Source organism: Pelmatolapia mariae, linkage group LG3_W, assembly GCF_036321145.2.
Source record: "Pelmatolapia mariae isolate MD_Pm_ZW linkage group LG3_W, Pm_UMD_F_2, whole genome shotgun sequence".
Lineage (NCBI taxonomy): Eukaryota > Metazoa > Chordata > Actinopteri > Cichliformes > Cichlidae > Pelmatolapia > Pelmatolapia mariae.
In genome coordinates, this window is record NC_086229.1 from 52,552,002 (window position 1) to 52,569,338 (window position 17,337).

Here is a 17,337-nt window from a genome sequence, read left to right on the forward strand (position 1 = left end):
TTTTTACTTTTGCTCGGGTAACAAAGTTGCTTCAGTTCGTCAGCCTCCACAGGATAATTTCTTAACACAAGTATCTGTACTTATACTTAAATGAAGAGCGTCTGTACTTTTGCCACCTCTGCACAACACACTTGTAAGAGCCACAGTTTATATAAGTTACAAGGCTTTTTGTCAATTTTCCACCAATAAATTATTAAGTCAAGTCATGTCAGCTTTATTTATAAGACATCGTGTCGGCCTTGAAGACCTTGGTGGATGTAAGTCAAATTTCAACAGACTTTTGACATCACTCACTCTAAACCCCTACAAAGTTTTATCAGAATTTATTTAAATCTGTTAAAATGTTTTGAATGCTACCAAAAGCATAAACACTTGGGCAGAGATAACAATGTATAAAATGGCCAAAGGGGACAGACAAAAAGAGACACGCAAAGAAAAACTATCATGTTTACAGACAGAATGACATGAGCAGATCTTTTATCAGTTTCATGTGTTATGAAATAAAAAGTAGCACAAGCATTCAATCCCTGGCTGCTCCAGTCTGCACGCCAAAAAAGTCTTGGGGAAGATTCTGAACCCCGAGTTGCTCTTATGCATTCCTATGTGATGTCAGTTGCTTCTCCTTTCTTTTAGTTCTTTCATCATTTGCCTCCTGGAAGTAACCACTCCCAAAAATGACACCTGCAGATCCACATTCCAACAACATGGACGTGTGAAGCGCTGTCATTTCATTGTCAGTCAGTTTGTTTGTTTGGTTTTATTTTGGTTTGGTTTTTTTTGGTTTTTGGCTCAAGGACTCAAAAGGGGAAGGACCTGAGAGGTGCATGCTAGTAACGTGGCAGCTGCTGTGGATGACAGATGAGCGCTCGAGAAGGCTTTGCCATAGGAATTCTATCTGAACTCAGGTGAGCCGTGAGGTCTTATTCATATATATAGATGTAAAGCTTTGAATGTATTTTCAAACCAATCAATGCCACACTGTCAGCCTCTGTTTGACAGAAAACTTATTAGTGGCCGAAGTCAAGTGTGTTTAATTTCATTACATGAATGTTGTCTTTTTTTAAAAATTGAAACAGCATCAATTATTTCTGTAATCTGAAGCTAAAGCTGAATGCTGATTTGGACAATATGTGTTGTAATTTAAAACTTAATTACAGTACATTTTAATTACAGTACATTTTAATTACAGTACATTTTTAATGCAGACAACAACGAGGACTATAAGGTATGTCACATGCTATGATGTAGGAAAATGACACAACTGCCAGTTGGCATCACCTGGTTCTGTATTTAGCCTGCCAACAGTAAGAGAGAGACACACCTTAAAATGTACTCAAAGTTTAATTAGTCCAGAGATAGTTTGTTAGTCAAGTTGTTTGACTTGGAGGTATAATTCTTCTCACCTTGTGCTACTTGTTCTGTCTTTTAAATTACTCCTCTGTGTACGTTTGTGAGCACTTTCATAAACTTGCTTTTCTGTTTTTTCTCAGTAACCTACATTCGCCTTGTTATGATTACATTGTACTTCAACATTTACTGTTTTTTTATTTTTAACCTTTACGGTGTTCAGTAACTACCATCAGATGTGCCAAGAGCCCTTTTGTGAGTTTGCATATTCTCTGTGGTGGTGCAGATGTTATCAGGGAGCTCCAGTTTTTCTGGCTTGCTTAGAAAAAACATGGTTGCGTACACTCATTTGGGTTGGGTTTTTTTTCTCAATCAGTGATTTGTTATGTGACTTCAGTGAAGATATATATTCTTCAGTCTTTTGAGTGTATTATTATTTCTCAGTGCTTCCTATTTTAGTTATTTATCTTTCTAGTTCTGAGTTACTTTCTCGATATAGTTAGTTCCCAATCGTGTCCAATCTACCTTCGCTCTGTTTATCACTTATGGCGTTATTTTTGTGCCACTATTCTGAGCGCACGTAAAAAAAAAAAAATTGAGCGCACGTAAAAAAATTTGCTGGTGCAAGTGTTGCATTTTGAGGAGAAATTTATTTTGAGCAAAGAAAAGCTAAATTTGAGTGAACAAAATTCATTGCTGTGTGCAAAAAATGTATTTCAGTGTTTGCTATTATCCATACACACACAATAGCAGCCCCTCTCGCTCAGTTTTTGCATTTGCGCTCGCTCGCAATGTGTTGCTCGCGCTCTCAACATTTCTGCCCGTGTGCTCAACTCTTTCTCTACACCGTTATATTTGTGCCACAAAACCAGCCAATCACAGACTTGGATGCAAAAAAATCTGATTGGCTGTTTTGGTCTCCAATCAGCTCAAAATGACGAACTTCAATATCCCAGAATCCATTTCGTCCAAAACTCAAACGAGGCAGTGGCGGAGGAACACAGAGTGGCGGAGTTTGAAATATTACTCTTTCTGGGTCACAAAATAAAGTTTTGAGATATTTTCATGGGAGAATGTAGCTGTGTAAACTTCTAATATTTGCTCGATTTATCAAGACATCACATATTTGCATAAGTACTCTAATGTTTTTGGAGATGCCCTTTCCTTTTCCTGGACAGCTCTTTTAAATTCGAGAAACAGATCTCTTCTGTTGAATATCGTATCAATTTCAAAATTCTCTTGCTTACCTTTAAAATTTTAAACAATCTGGCTACAAGCTATCTATGCAAACACCTCCATTTGTATATCCCTAACAAGGCACTTAGATCTTCCAATGAAATGCTCCTGACGCAACCGAGGTCTTGTCTGAAGTCCAGAGGTGATCGGGCCTTTGCTGTCGTAGCTCCCAGTCTCTGGAATAACTTCCCTCCTTATATTTGTTCCTCTGAGTCCATCCAGTCTTTTAAATTGCGTCTTAAAAGTTATTATTTTAGTCTGGCTTTTGATTCAAACTGGTATGTTATTTCGTGGCTATTTTTTTGTTTTGTTTTGTTTTGTTTCAAACAATTGTCATATTGTTTCCTGCCCTCCTTTTGATTGATTCTTTTTTATTCTGTCTTATGCTATTGCTCTGACCGACTGTGAAGCACTTTGGTCAACTTTGTTGTATTATTATGTGCTATAGAAATAAATTGTGATTTGATTTGATTGTGATTTGATTACACTCAGCTCTCTCTTCATCACGACACAGCATCTACATCACTGCAGCCGCAGCACCAATCTGTCTGTCGATCTCCCACTCCCTTCTCCTGTCATGTGTAACAATGATGCAGGAACTCGTCCCAGACCCAGACCCTCTTGCAACGGTTGTATAAGGATCAAATGGTCGAACACCCCATACTCCCAAAGCACCTCCCACAGGGCACCCCAAGGGACATGGTGGAATGCCTTGGTGGAATGGTGGAAGTCTACAAAACACATGTAGACTGGTTGGGCAAACTCCCATGCACCCCCAAGTATCCTCTGGAGGAGCAGGTCCACTGTCCCACGACCAGGACGAAAACAGCATTGTTCTTCCTGAATCCATAGTTCGAATAATGAACAGCCAGTGCCCTGGCATAGAGTTTCCAGTGGAGGCTAAGAAGTGTGATCCCCCTATAGTTTGAACTCACCCTCCATTCCCCTGTCTTGAAGATGTGAACCATGCTGGTCTGCCAATCCAGAGGTACTGCCCCTGAGCTCCACCCAACATTGTAGAGGTGTGTCAGCCAAGACAGCCCTACAAGATCCAGAGCCTTTAGGAACTCGGGGCAAACCTCAAAGTATTTTGATGATTCTGATTAAAACTAAACGTTCGTCTCTTTTATCTTTGTCTATGTGTCCATATTCTCTTTCTTCTTTACTAACAGAGCCCACTTAAAATTGTGTAAAATTTGTGTGTATTTGTGATACAGGTCCATGATGGTGTGCGTGCTCCCAGTTGTCCTCCTGATTACATCATCAGCCTTGGTGTCCTCCTTAGGTAGAAAAAAATGACTTCAACTCACGTTAAAATGCAGGAATATGTGCACACGTGTGTTTTAATAGGTGTATATTTCCCTAAAATGTCAACAGGGACAGTTTCTTTGCTTTCATGCCATCCTCGGTGGTTCCTGTTCGGGCGGAGATGTTTGTCTTTCTACCCAGTGTGGAGCTCCTGGAGTGATGCCAATGTAAATAGGCTGATAAATATATCATCGCATCATGATATCATGTGTCATTTAAAGATTAACATGAGAATCAGACATGAATTCTGTATACGTTTCTGTGACTTTCTGAAATAGATTTGTTCAAAATTTAAATTCTAAACCAATTTTAATGTGTGTGTCTTTCAGTTTCTGTGCTCTGAGTCTGGAGGTGACCTTGTATCCCTCCACACGCCAGAGGATCTGCAGTTTGTTGCCCAGGTAGCAAACACAAGCGCTCCTCTGTGGCTGGGCGGTTACCAGGAACAACAGGTTAGGGATGGTCATTTTTGCCACGTGCTATTTGGGTCATTTATTGTGAACATCTCCTCCATTTGCCTCTCTGTTTTCTTTTTAAAGAACGGTTCCTGGTTCTGGACTGATGACACGCCCTTCAGGATCAGCAGCTGGATCAGTGGGGCAAAAACAGCAGGAGCAGCTGGGGCTTGTATGGAAATGACACCTAATGGTAGTTAAACACAACACAGATTCATAATAGAGATGAATTGTTGTGTGTTGCAATCAGGAAAAAACCCCAAAATGGAGACACTCCTTATTTTACCAGAAGGAAGGAAGAGAGCAAACTGATTTTTGCTTGTTTGTTCCTGTGCTGCTAATCTTTGTGCATTTAGCCAGCTGAATTCAACAACATATAAGCCAATGTTACACAAGATACCATGGCTGGTTTTCAAACCCGCATAGAGGTGGAATTCAAATGATTACTTATTGTCCTGTTACACTGACCATGAGCACCACAGCCACTGTGCACCAGTCCAACACAGTGATCTACTGTGAATTCACCACAGCACTGCAAACTAACTTGTTTATCCTCGACTAAACTGCAGAGTATTGTGTACTTAGTGTACTTAGTTTGTTTTGCATGTCATTTTACAATATGAACACACAGAACTCAAAACACGTCATACACAGATCCAATATGTGATTAAAAATTAAGATCCAGTCTTTAAAACTGCAGTTTATAAAGCATCACTGAGCACTCATTACCTTTGAATACAACCTCTCTTCTTTGTCTCCTCTCCTGTCCCGTCTTTTTTTTTTTTACATCTTTCTCTATATCTGACAGACATTATCTTGCACTCTTTTCTCTCCCGGGGAAATACAGCAGATAGACGTCTATCTAGCAACACACCGTGTGCTGCTAAATGCACATGTATTGTTGCTGATGTTTGTTGAGCTTATTAATCATATATTGTACGTCCTTTGCCTCTTTCTTGATTTGCAATAAGCATCAGTGATTTTTTTATGTCCATCCGTTTAGGTTCACATCGGTTTAGTTCATGCTGTGTCTGATGTGAGCAAGAAGTAACATAAACATCTGTTTTGACTGAGGAGATAACGTAGCTATTTCTGCCAAGGTTACTGGGTTGTTGTTTTTTTTTAAAGAAAGTTAAAGTAAATAAATCAGAATGTTTCTTGTGTTGCTTCGCACTCAGATGGAAAGCTGCAAAGCGCCCCGTGTGACGAGCTCAAGTTCTACATCTGCTCCATGAATGCCAGGTAGGCAATAATCAGGTTCTTCAAAGTAATTACTGTAAATTCCTGTATTTAAAAGAGTTTAAAAATTTTCCAAATTCAAAGTAACTATTAACATCGTGTGAAGACACACCAACAGGAGCTGAAGCAGGGCAGGGCTCTACTTTTGTGTAATTACAAGAAGGACCTTTAAGTTGACCTTACACTAAACCACAGTGCTGTTAAAGTCAACAAAGTACGGCAAATGAAATCCTTGATGTTTAAAATTTACATTCAGAGACGAGAACACATGTCACATGTACATTTTTTTCCCTAAAATAGAAACAAATAAAAAAAACAAAAGATTATATACTTTAAAACAATGCATAATGCAAGAGACCTGTACTGAAATACGGCCACTAAATGTACCGTCATAGAAAGAAACTCCTAACAGCAAAAAATGCAAAACAGCAAATTAAATCACACAAAAAAAGTCATACATGGACATAAATGATGTACCACAATTTTAGTGAGGCAAAAACAATCATGAACAGGTATTTAAAATTGAATTCTGCAAAAACATTATCAAAAAATAAATAAATAAATAAAAAAATACACAATACAACCTCAGTGACATTAAAAAAACAAACAAAATGAGACAGAAAACTAAAAAGTGATACAGATAAATCAAACAAAGCTACAAAGTTACCAAAATGAGATGCAAAATGACCTGAAGTAACATAAAACCATCAAAATCAGCTACAAAATCACACAAAACAGCCCAAAAAATGTGCACAAAAAAACCACAATAAGAGAAAAATGATCTTCAGGAAAGTAAAAATAACCAAAATGAGACTGAAAAGAATTAGAAAGAGATATGAATACACGAAACAGAACAAAAGTTCCCAAAAAGATGTATAAGATAAACAAAATATACATAAAGCAACCAAAAAAGACATAAAATAACAACAATAACACAGAAAACAACTAAATTATAAAAAGTGATAATAATAAGGTCAAACAGAGGTACAAAGTTATGAAAAGAACATGTAAACTGAATGAAAGTGACAGAAAACCACTAAAAGAGACACAAATAGACTAAAAAGGGCTACAAAAGCACCAAAAATGTTTGTTAAATGACCACAGTGAGACACAAATGATTGTAAGGAGAGGAGAAACAACCAAAATAAGATAGAAAACAATAATAAAGTGATATACGCACAGCTGGCTGCCGGCGGAGCTCACGGGCACATCACTGTAGCCCCCCCTGACCCCTCCTCTGGGGCTCTCCTCAGCTCTTTCTGGGATAGTGGCGCGGTTGCCCCTCCGTTGGTCTTCCTTGGTCTCTTGTGCTCTGAGGGCCTCTGGATGTCTGGAGCCTGGACATCCAGAGGCCTCCCTGTGGCCTGGACATACCTGCTTCATGCCCTGGAGGACGGGGCTGTGGCTCCCCACACCCTCTAGCAGATCATTACATGAAGAAACCTTTTGAATACAAGCGCGCTCATGCTCACAGGTGTACACACGGGTGCTCACAGTCTGTGTCTGTTTGTGTCCCTTTTTAGCTCCTACCTCAAAGCACACTGTGCGCTGTCGATCTTACGTACTGCACCAAAAAAAAAAAAATCATCAAAAAGATGTAAAATTGATTGACGGAGTGACAACCTGTCTCTCCCTGTGGCTGCTGGGATGGGCTCCTTTTTGTTATAAATTTGCTTCATGGTGATCTCCTCTGTTTATCTTCAGCTCTGCTATCACTGAAAGCACTGAGGAGAAACCTGAAGCAGGTGAGACTTTAATAACACTACTGAGCTCATTCACACACACCTGTGTGTTCATGGCCCTAGTGGCCATTAGAGGAACTGCAGCTTTAGAGGTACGTTCACTAGTGTCCCGCCTGCTCACTCAGGTATTGTCTCTGGCGTGGATTTGATTGATGTCCTTTGGAGCAAAAGCGATGCACTAGCAGAGGAGATCCTCCACTCGTACTCCTTTCTCAGAGAGCTGCAGTCTGGTCATGTGACAGAGCAGTGCTACACCAGCTTCATGCAGCAGGAGGCGCTGTATTTAACAAGAGTGAGAAGCACTCTGGAGGTATGAGGTCGCAATGTTTATCCCAATTCTCACAAGATTTTTCCAGACCAGCTCTTTTCATAGATTTTCAGACTTCGGCTCCTTCTTTGACTTTTCTTGCAGGTCCTGATTGGTAATCTAGAGGAGACTGACGACATTAGGCCACTGCTGCTGGACACACTTAAACTCTACAGCAGCACAAACCAGGTGAAACCATTTTCCTGCAGCAGTCAAAAGAAAAACACACCACTGAAACAAAACACTCCATGCAAAATGAATTAAATTAATTGTGATTCACTTTGTCCTGTCCTTCAGAGCCTCCTGGCTTCACCTCCCCCACAGTGGCTCCATTATCCTCTCCAACTGTACCACTCTGTGGTTTTGGAGGAGCCGGTTTATTGGTTAGTGGCTCTGTCGGCCCGGCCCTGTCTACGTTACTTCCTGGCTCAAGAACTGCTTCGAGAGCCGCTGATGTCCAGGTCCATGACTAACAGCTTCTACCAGGAGTGGAGCAAAGACAGTCTGAAGGAGGTCACCTGGATAAACAGGTAGATCATCATTATTTTCACATACTGTACAAACATCACGGATGAGTAAATAAATAGACTTAGAGGGACAAAGGGTTTGGTCCAACAAAGAAACAGAAAGACCAAAAAGAAACGTAAAACAACCAAAAATTCAAAATGCGTCATAATGTGAAAGTCAACCAACAATACCCCCTTTGGTCCCAAAACACAGTTGCGCACTGCGTGAGCGGCTATGACATGGGCATTGTAAAACTGCCACAGCGTCTACAAAAATGCAACGACCGAAATGGCGATTGTGTAGAAAAATAAATAAGTCGTCAAGCTTTAAAATGATGTAATAAACGGTTATTTGTGTTTCTTAAACAATAAGAGACCTTACTTTTGGGATTGCCCTCGTATTTACACATACTGTACAAACATCATGAACGAGTAAATGAATAGAATTAGAGGGACAAAGGGTTTGGTCCAACAAAGATACAGAAAGACCAAAGACAAATGTAAAACAACCAAAAAAGTCACTAAATTGTCAAAATGAGTCATAATGAGACAGAAAATTATCAACAAACTAAATTAAGACCGCAAACAACCAAAAAGAAAAAATGGACATGAAACAACAAAAAAACAACTGGAGACACAATTGATCATAAGGAACTCAAAAACAACCAAAAAAATATTTAAAAATATCAAAAACACACAAAAATTGACTAGAAAAGGCAAATAAAACCACCAAAAACACATGAATGCAATCATGTCAGAAACTAGCACAAAGGAAAAAGTAACAACAACAACATGAGATTTAAAATGACCTAAAAAAATACACAAAGTAACACAAAAGTATCAAACACCTGCAGTGAGACACAAATGATCACAATGAGTTTCAGTTCAGTTTTATTTATATACACCAGTCACCTCACGGCACTTAATATTGTAAGAAACTAAAAGAAGAAGCACTGAACACAAACCTCCACCATGCCGCTCATTCTCTGAACAGTATCTACTTTTAAGGGAATCGTTTTGTATTTCCTATTTATTCATTTTGGTTTTGGATTTTTAGAAGCGTACTACTGTACTACTACTATCTTATGTAATATCATCTAATATTATACTATACTGACATTGCACACGACACATGTAAGAATCATGGTTTCTTAGTTATCAGGCTTTTTCTCAATTCTCCACCAATAAAACGTTAAGTTGACCTTGGGGATCTCAGTGGATCTAAGCCAAGTTTTAATAGATTGTTAACATGAACCCACTCCACACCACGACAAAGTTTCATTAGAATTCATTCAAAGCTTTTCAAACTGCCGTTAAAGCCACCAAAACGTAAACACAGAGGTAATAAAATGACCAAAAGTGACAGACAAAAAGAGAGGTGTAAAGTCAAAAAACGGTGTAAAATGTTTAAAAACAAACTACAAAGATGAGCTACAGAACTAAAAAGTGTGCTGACATCACATTGTATTATCATTATTAACATGGGGATTGCGTTATTTTCACCCATCTTTGGCTGTAAAAACTTGAGCTTTTAAGATATATTTGTGAAGTTATAGCATCATCGTAGAGCGTCATAGTGAAAAATAAAGTGTGTTGCACAGCTCTCTCTATGCCATTTCATGTGTGACATTACTCGACATGGTTTCTTGAAATTTGTTTTTTCGAGGTCAGGTTTTACCTTCGGCTCTAACAATGAAGGTCAAGACTAAATTATTTCCAACCTCAAGGACTATACATGGTTGTGAAACAGGTCATATAAAGCTTTTACTTATTTTCATATTTGGTGTGACCTTGATTGATTTTGAACTGATTTAAATTGAAGTTAAAATGCCTCGAGCTGTTATTGGTGTCTGCCATCCAGTGTTGGTCAAGTTACTTAAAAAAAGTAATTAGTTCCTGAGTGCTTATTACTTCTCCAAGAAAGTAATCCCGTTACTTTACTGATTACTTATTTTCAAAGGGAATTAGTTACTTACCTACTTTTTAAAAACATGATACACAACCTGAATAGGTAATAAAGCAATAGATCTTTAAGCCCAATTCTATTTGTTCTGCATAATCCATCATATAAAAAAATCATATCATATATATCATATATAAATCATCATATGAAAAAGTCTCTTTTAAAACTTGTTTTAATCTTTTAACTTTATGCACATTGCACAAAAATTAAGTTATATGCAACATTCTCTGACTGGAAGAAAATCTTTAACATTTAAACCAATTCTCTGCATATTCCAGCATATAAAATAAAATAACTTTTGTGTTTACACTCACTTTTTCAAATAGATGCAAGTAAAACAGCAAAAAATAAATAAAGTCAAAGATTCAGTGGCACTAAGTTCTGTCACTCTTAAATCTACTGTCACATGTTTAGCAGGAGGTGGAGGTTTGCCCGGTGCCGCAGAGGTCATGTCAGTGGGAGGATCTGTGTGAATTTCACATGCCCGTGGCAGCGTGCTCAGTGCCTGCTCAGATTTGAAGTTTAATTTTTCGCTGTGAAAAGAAGTTTTCTTCCCACACAGAGTGTACAGCGGACGCTAATGTTTTTGTCACTTTTTACAGAATCAAACTCAAAGTAAGGTCAGTACTTCCACGCTTCAAACGCTGCACGGTCGTACTCTCTCCTGCACTCCATATTGTTGATCTGCACACAGCTGTTGTTCCCACAGACGTCGCACACTCGTATGTAATTGTCATGAGACACTCTCACAAACAAAACCACGGTTCAGTAGCGCTGTGTTCTTACGAGAAAGTAACAGTAATCTAAATACTTTTTTGCAATAGTAATCCCTTACTTTACTCGTTGCTTGAAAAAAGTAATCAGATTATGCGTTACTGCCCACCTCTGCTACCATCACACAAAATTTGGACATGATGTCTTGAAAACTGTGGACACTAGACTGCTAACAAACAAACAGACAGACAAACAGAGCTGATTACATCCCTCGTCCCTTTGAAGGGTGAACAATGATGCAGAAAGGAACCACAGTGAGATCCTAAATGTCCCAAATTTTCCTTTTTTTAGTGTACCATCTCTGCTCTTCAGCTTTTGAGCTTTTGTGTTTTGCTTTCCTCCTTGTGATGACAACAAACAGCCTTTTTTTACTCTCTCTTTCTCTCTCTCTGTGACACAGGTACAAAAAGGTGATAAAGGAGAATCAGGATCATATGGATGTATTTAAAGCCATCAATATCTTCAGAGAGCACATGATGGCACAGAAGGTTTTCTACAAGGCTCTGTAAGAACATATCAGTGCGCCTCTCTTTGTTTTCTGTTGCCTGGAGTTCAGTTTTTAATGTGTGCGTCTCTGCTACAGGGTCTGTTCATCTGAAGAAGGCAAACAATGAAGGAGTAAAGCAAGGTGGGTCAGCTTCACTGTAGAGTCGGCAAACTGCAAAATGAATTACCTTGATTGTTCTTGTTTGGTTTCAAAACTCAGCTCAGTCTTTCTGTTTTCAGCAGTTTTATGGACAAGTGCATGTTTGTTTTGTTTTGTTTTCTGCAGACAGACGTCACTGCTGGGATGAAGGAAACAACTTTAACTCTCTTCAATCAAGAAAGCTTGATCAAACAATCGCTGCGTTCTGAGAAGCTTGGAAAGAAAAGCAACTGGACTTCTTTGTTTCACGTTTTATGTTCTTCAAAATGTTATGTGTTGTTTCTCCCCCTTTTGTACCAAATCTTCTGTTTTTTAATATACCTTACCCAGGTTGTTTTTCATAATGAGCAAACAGATATGTATTAGATATGAAACATTTAATAAAAACACTGTAAAATGTTTAAGTTAAAACACAGTAATTTAGGCTGGAAAAATGTGAAGCATGAGAAAAGATAAAATCTGTTATAAAATATGTTATGGGTTAAAGCATGTAAACCTATTCTAACAGAAACCCTAAATAAATAAAATAAAATAAAACCCTCAAATTCTGAATTTGTGCAAAGCGTTGTGTTGCCATTTTAATCCAATGGGAGAAAAACCCATACTCCCTATGAATCTTGTGAAAATGAGCAAGAATACCTCAGTAGGCTGGCTTTTATTAATGCATTTATTCAAGACAACGATACTTACAGTATATATGTTTTGGGTGATTTTAATGCTGATCTCACAGACAGCAGTTCTCGGTTTGCTAACCACTTAACCCACTTTTGTGAAGTGAACAATCTTATCCTGTCTACCAAAGTGCTACTGCCTGCAGATAGCTATACATACATAAGTTAAGCCTGGCATAGTACATCATGGCTGGACCACTGTATCTGTACAGCTGATGGATATGCAGCTTTAGCAAACATAACTATTAGGTATGAGGTAACTGTGTCAGATCATATACCTTTTGGTTTTACTGTGAATGTGGAACAAATGCCAGCAACAACTGGAAATAATATTGCTAATATTGCTAACAGTGCAAAATTAGACTGGTCAGCCTGTAGTGAAGATGATTTCTTAGCTTATCATAGTAATACCGATATACATCTGAACAACATTTCTTTGCCCAAAAAGCTATTTTGTGCAAGGATGTCAACTGTAAGAATGCTGTGCATAAACATTTACTCTGCTCCATGTATGATGATATAGTGACTGCTCTGTATGAAAGTGGTACACTGCTTGATAAACAATATAAGCATAAGAAACCTAACATCAGACCTGGCTGGAAAGAACATGTATCCATGTACCATGATGAAGCTCGCACAGCTTATAAATGTTGGGCCATGGCTGGAAGACCTAAACAAGGCCCAGAATTTGAGCAGAAAAAATGTGCGAATGCGAGATATAAGTACGCTGTTCGCTTTATATCTAAAAATGAGCAAATGCTGAGAGCAGACTCTTTGGCCAGGAAAATGCTGTGATTTTTGGCAGATTTTTGGAAAGAGGTGAAAGCTCTTAATAACTGTAAACCATCTCTACCATCAACTGTTGAAGGTGTTTCTGGGGCAGATAACATTGCTGCATTATGGAGACAGCATTACAGTACGTTGTTTAACTGTATAAAAAGTGATCCATATGAGGACAATTTTGACATGAGTAATGACACAATAAGTGTAAGGACACATGAAGTATATGAAGCCATTCATAGGTTGTCTGATAATAAATCCTCTGGTTTGGATCACATCACTGCAGAACATTTAAAACATGCTAGTTTAAGGCTAGCTCCTCTTCTAGCACTCTGTTTCACTGGGTTTATGATCCATGGCATATTACCAGACTCAATGCTGTGTATTTTATTGGTACCAGTTATAAAGGACAAAGCTGCAAAAGTGAGCTGTTTGGATAATTACAGGCCGATTGCACTAGCCAGTATTTTATCTAAGGTGTTAGAAAGAATTTTGTTTGACAGAGTTAGTGTGTTCATCTCTTCTCTGGATAATCAGTTTGGTTTCAAACCAAAGCACGGCACTGACATGTGCATATACGCACTCAAGGAAATAGTCAGTTTGTATAGGGCTAAAAATTCATCTGTCCTCATGTGTTTCATTGATGCCTCTAAGGCTTTTGATCGAGTGAACCACAGAAAACTTTTTGATAAATTGAAGAGACGGGGAGTTCCTCAATACATCGTGAGAATTCTCTCTTACTGGTACGCTCATCAGAGCATGCAGGTTAAATGGGCAAGTAGTATTTCTGCCCCCTTTGGTGTCAGCAATGGTGTCAGACAGGGTGGGATTTTGTCTCCTTTTTTATTTAATCTATATGTTGATGATTTGTCCATACAGCTGAGAGCCTGTAACACTGGGTGTATGTTAGGTAAAACATTGATAAATCATCACTGCAGGACCCCCCTGCATGTGACGAATAAAGCCTTGATTGATTGATTGATTGATTGATTGATTGATTATGTATGCAGATGACCTGGTTATTTTTAGTCCAAGCAGTGCTGGGTTACAGGATCTTCTTAATGTCTGTACTGAATATGGTGTGCAATATGACATAGAGTACAATGCTGCTAAAAGTGCTGTTTTGATATGTAGAACCAAGCAGGATAAACAGCTAAATTTCCCTTTGTTTAAACTGGCCCAAAAAACTCTTGAAGTTCATAAAAAGGTGAAATACCTCGGTCACTTTATTACTGAGCAAATGAATGATGATGATGACATATACAGACAATGGTGTAAGCTCTATATGCAGGCAAATACTATTGCTCGCAAATTCAGCTTTTGTTCACTTCCAGTTAAAGTGGCTTTGTTTAAAGCGTATTGCACACCGCTATATACTGCCCCCTTGTGGTCATCCTACAAACAAAGTAGCATGCAGAAGCTGCATGTTGCATATAATGATGCGATGAGAATCCTTTGCAGGATACCTAGAAGGGGTAGTGCCAGCCAGATGTTTGTAGCTGTGGGTGTTTGGACTTTTAAAGCACTTTTAAGAAAGTTAATGTTCAATTTTAGAGAACGACTGGATGGTTCGAGTAACAGCATAATTTTAGCACTTACAGATCCGACAGTGAGTGGTTCCCGTTACTCATCCAGTCTGAGAAAGCACTGGTTAAAGTGTTTGTGTATTTATTGATTTCTTTTAAGTAATTGTGTTTTATGTATATTATGTTTTTATATTTTTACTAATGCTTTATATGTTTATATGTATATGTGTGTATGTATGTATGTGTGTATATATATGTATGTGTGCATGCTCGCACATATGCATGTGTATGTATGTATATGTGTGTATATGTGTGTGTGTATATGTATATTTAAGGTTTATACCTTGTGTTGGGGGGGGGGGGGGGGGGTTGTGTGTGTGTTTCTCTCTTGTTTTTATGGACATGAAGTCTGCCAATAAAGATTGAATTGAATTGAATTGAAACCATTGAAACTCTTTATTTATGTGTGTATATGTTTAAAGAACCCTGCATAGTAATAACAGACAGTTTCAAACGGCTGTCTTTGTCTCCCCCTGCAGGCTCAAATAGGATATTGCACCCTTTTAAAGACCTGTGCAAAGTAATTGAGTACTACTACTAGTACTACACTTATCCAACTTTACTACTACCTTACATTATTACCAATGCTACTATTTAGGAATACTTTCATTGCTGTCATATCTAATACCGCTACTGCTTCTACTCTACATTTGCAAAAATGTTTGAGCAAACACCTACAGACCAAGGGCGGATCTAGAGAAATTTTCTTAGGGTGGCATGAGGATGGCAAAGAAATCAAATGGGGTGGCAAAATCAAAGCCTTTTTTTCCCACCAAACACACGCAGTTGGTTACATATGGTTAAAATGATTCAAATGCAGTAAGTATACATGTTTTTCAAATAAATATAGTCTATAACTTAATTATTGTCTGTAGCCCACATAATTACACACTTTAGTTACATAAAACGTGAGTTTTGATGTTATGTACTGTATAGCCTGTATAATAAATAAATATGTAGCCCAATAAGTATAAACTCCAGAAAACTACACAACATGGGGTGGTTCATTTACAAACACAAGTCTAACTTAAGTTTCACTGTTTTTTGTTAGAAAACAATCACATTGTTACAGCTTAAATTACACTAAATGTCAGAAATCTGCACTGTCATGAACAGAAATTTAAACCTAATTTTTCATGATTTGTTGGATTCACCCACTGACGTCTGAAATACAACCGGACATTTTTGACTCCTTTTGAGTTTATGTTTGTATTTCACCCTCAAATTATTTCATTTTATTTTTTCCCCTTGCCTTGTTTGGTATCATTCTTTTCAGCTCAACTGAATTTAGTTGTTTTTTTCACTGACATACTGCATTAGTATTACTGATCTGAAATCACACAAAGAACTTCAAATCCTAGTAGTATTTTTTACTGTAAAAAAAACAAAACACAGACATGTTGAGTAAATATTTATAGCGTAAAATGCAAATATAAATTGTACATTTTGTAAACATATACAACTATTTATCTAAAAATGCAGCCAATACACCTGCCGGTTTTTTTTTTTCATTTTCTACAACCATTTAAAAATATTACTAAAACTAAAATGAGAGAACAATCAGGTTTCGCAATAAGATGCCCCACAAATGATGTGTGCCAGTAAAAAAAAGTTTGTCCACTAAAAGACAGAGGAGAGCAGCACAGGGATAAACCTGCAGGCCTGACAACAGGAGGTGTATCACTCCGCTGGTTTTCTACTTAGTGACAGTGTTTACATTGCAAATGTGCCTTTGTGACATTCATCAGTGCCCTCACTGACACACAAAACAAAACGACTACACAACAGAACAACTACACAAGACAACACAACACACTAAGTATACACTCCACACTAAACGCCAGAAATCTCCCACATCTAAAAACTCTCTCTCTCTCTCTCTCTCTCTCACTCACTCGCTCTGTCTCGCTGTCACTCCCAAAACTTTTCCCTCTTCCTAAACAACCAAATCCCACGTGTTGACTTTTTTTTTTAAATTGGTCGACATGGCACATTTTTCCGCCGATAGGAAAGAGGTGGCTTTTTTTCCCCTTTCTTTACTGTTTTCGCGCTGTCCTTAGAAAACGCTTAAAACACACATACACAAAAATGTGACGACAGTATTTAGAAAAAAGCGTGGCTTATATATATTATCATAACTCTGGATTTACTGGCCTGTAATTAAAATTTAAAAACTTTGAAGTCCGAACTTTCAGTGTGGGCTGAAATAGAGACTCAGCGTGGCTGCAGCTTGTTGCTATGTCAGCTTAAATTAGTCATGTGATTTGGGGTGCAGCGTGTCCGTGGACCACAGAGGGTTAATAACACTCACCTTCCTTCCATTTCCAGAGTGTAACAACCGACCACCTGTGTAAAATCTGTAATTCCCATGGTGTTGTTCAAAATGTGCTCTGGCACAATCATAAGCATCGCTTGCTACTGAAAACAAGAAAAAAGCCGGTCCTGCTATGGGCTGAACCATTTGTTAATGGTGGAGGGGGGGGGGAACACTATGCAATATATTCAGTTTTAGCATTTATATTCACTGTTGATTGTAACTATGCTAAAACTGTTAATGCTATCTTATTTTAATAAACAACACTGTCATATGCAAAACTGGGGTGGCACGGGGTGGCAAGGGATCATTTTAGGGTGGCGCTTGCCACCCCATGCCACCCTTCTAGATCCGCCCCTGCTACAGACAGAAGAGGATACGAAACAAATAACTTTGAATCTCTTCAGGAGTATTCAAGACTGTTGAATTTGATGCATATTTTTAGTTTGAACTGTAACCTATG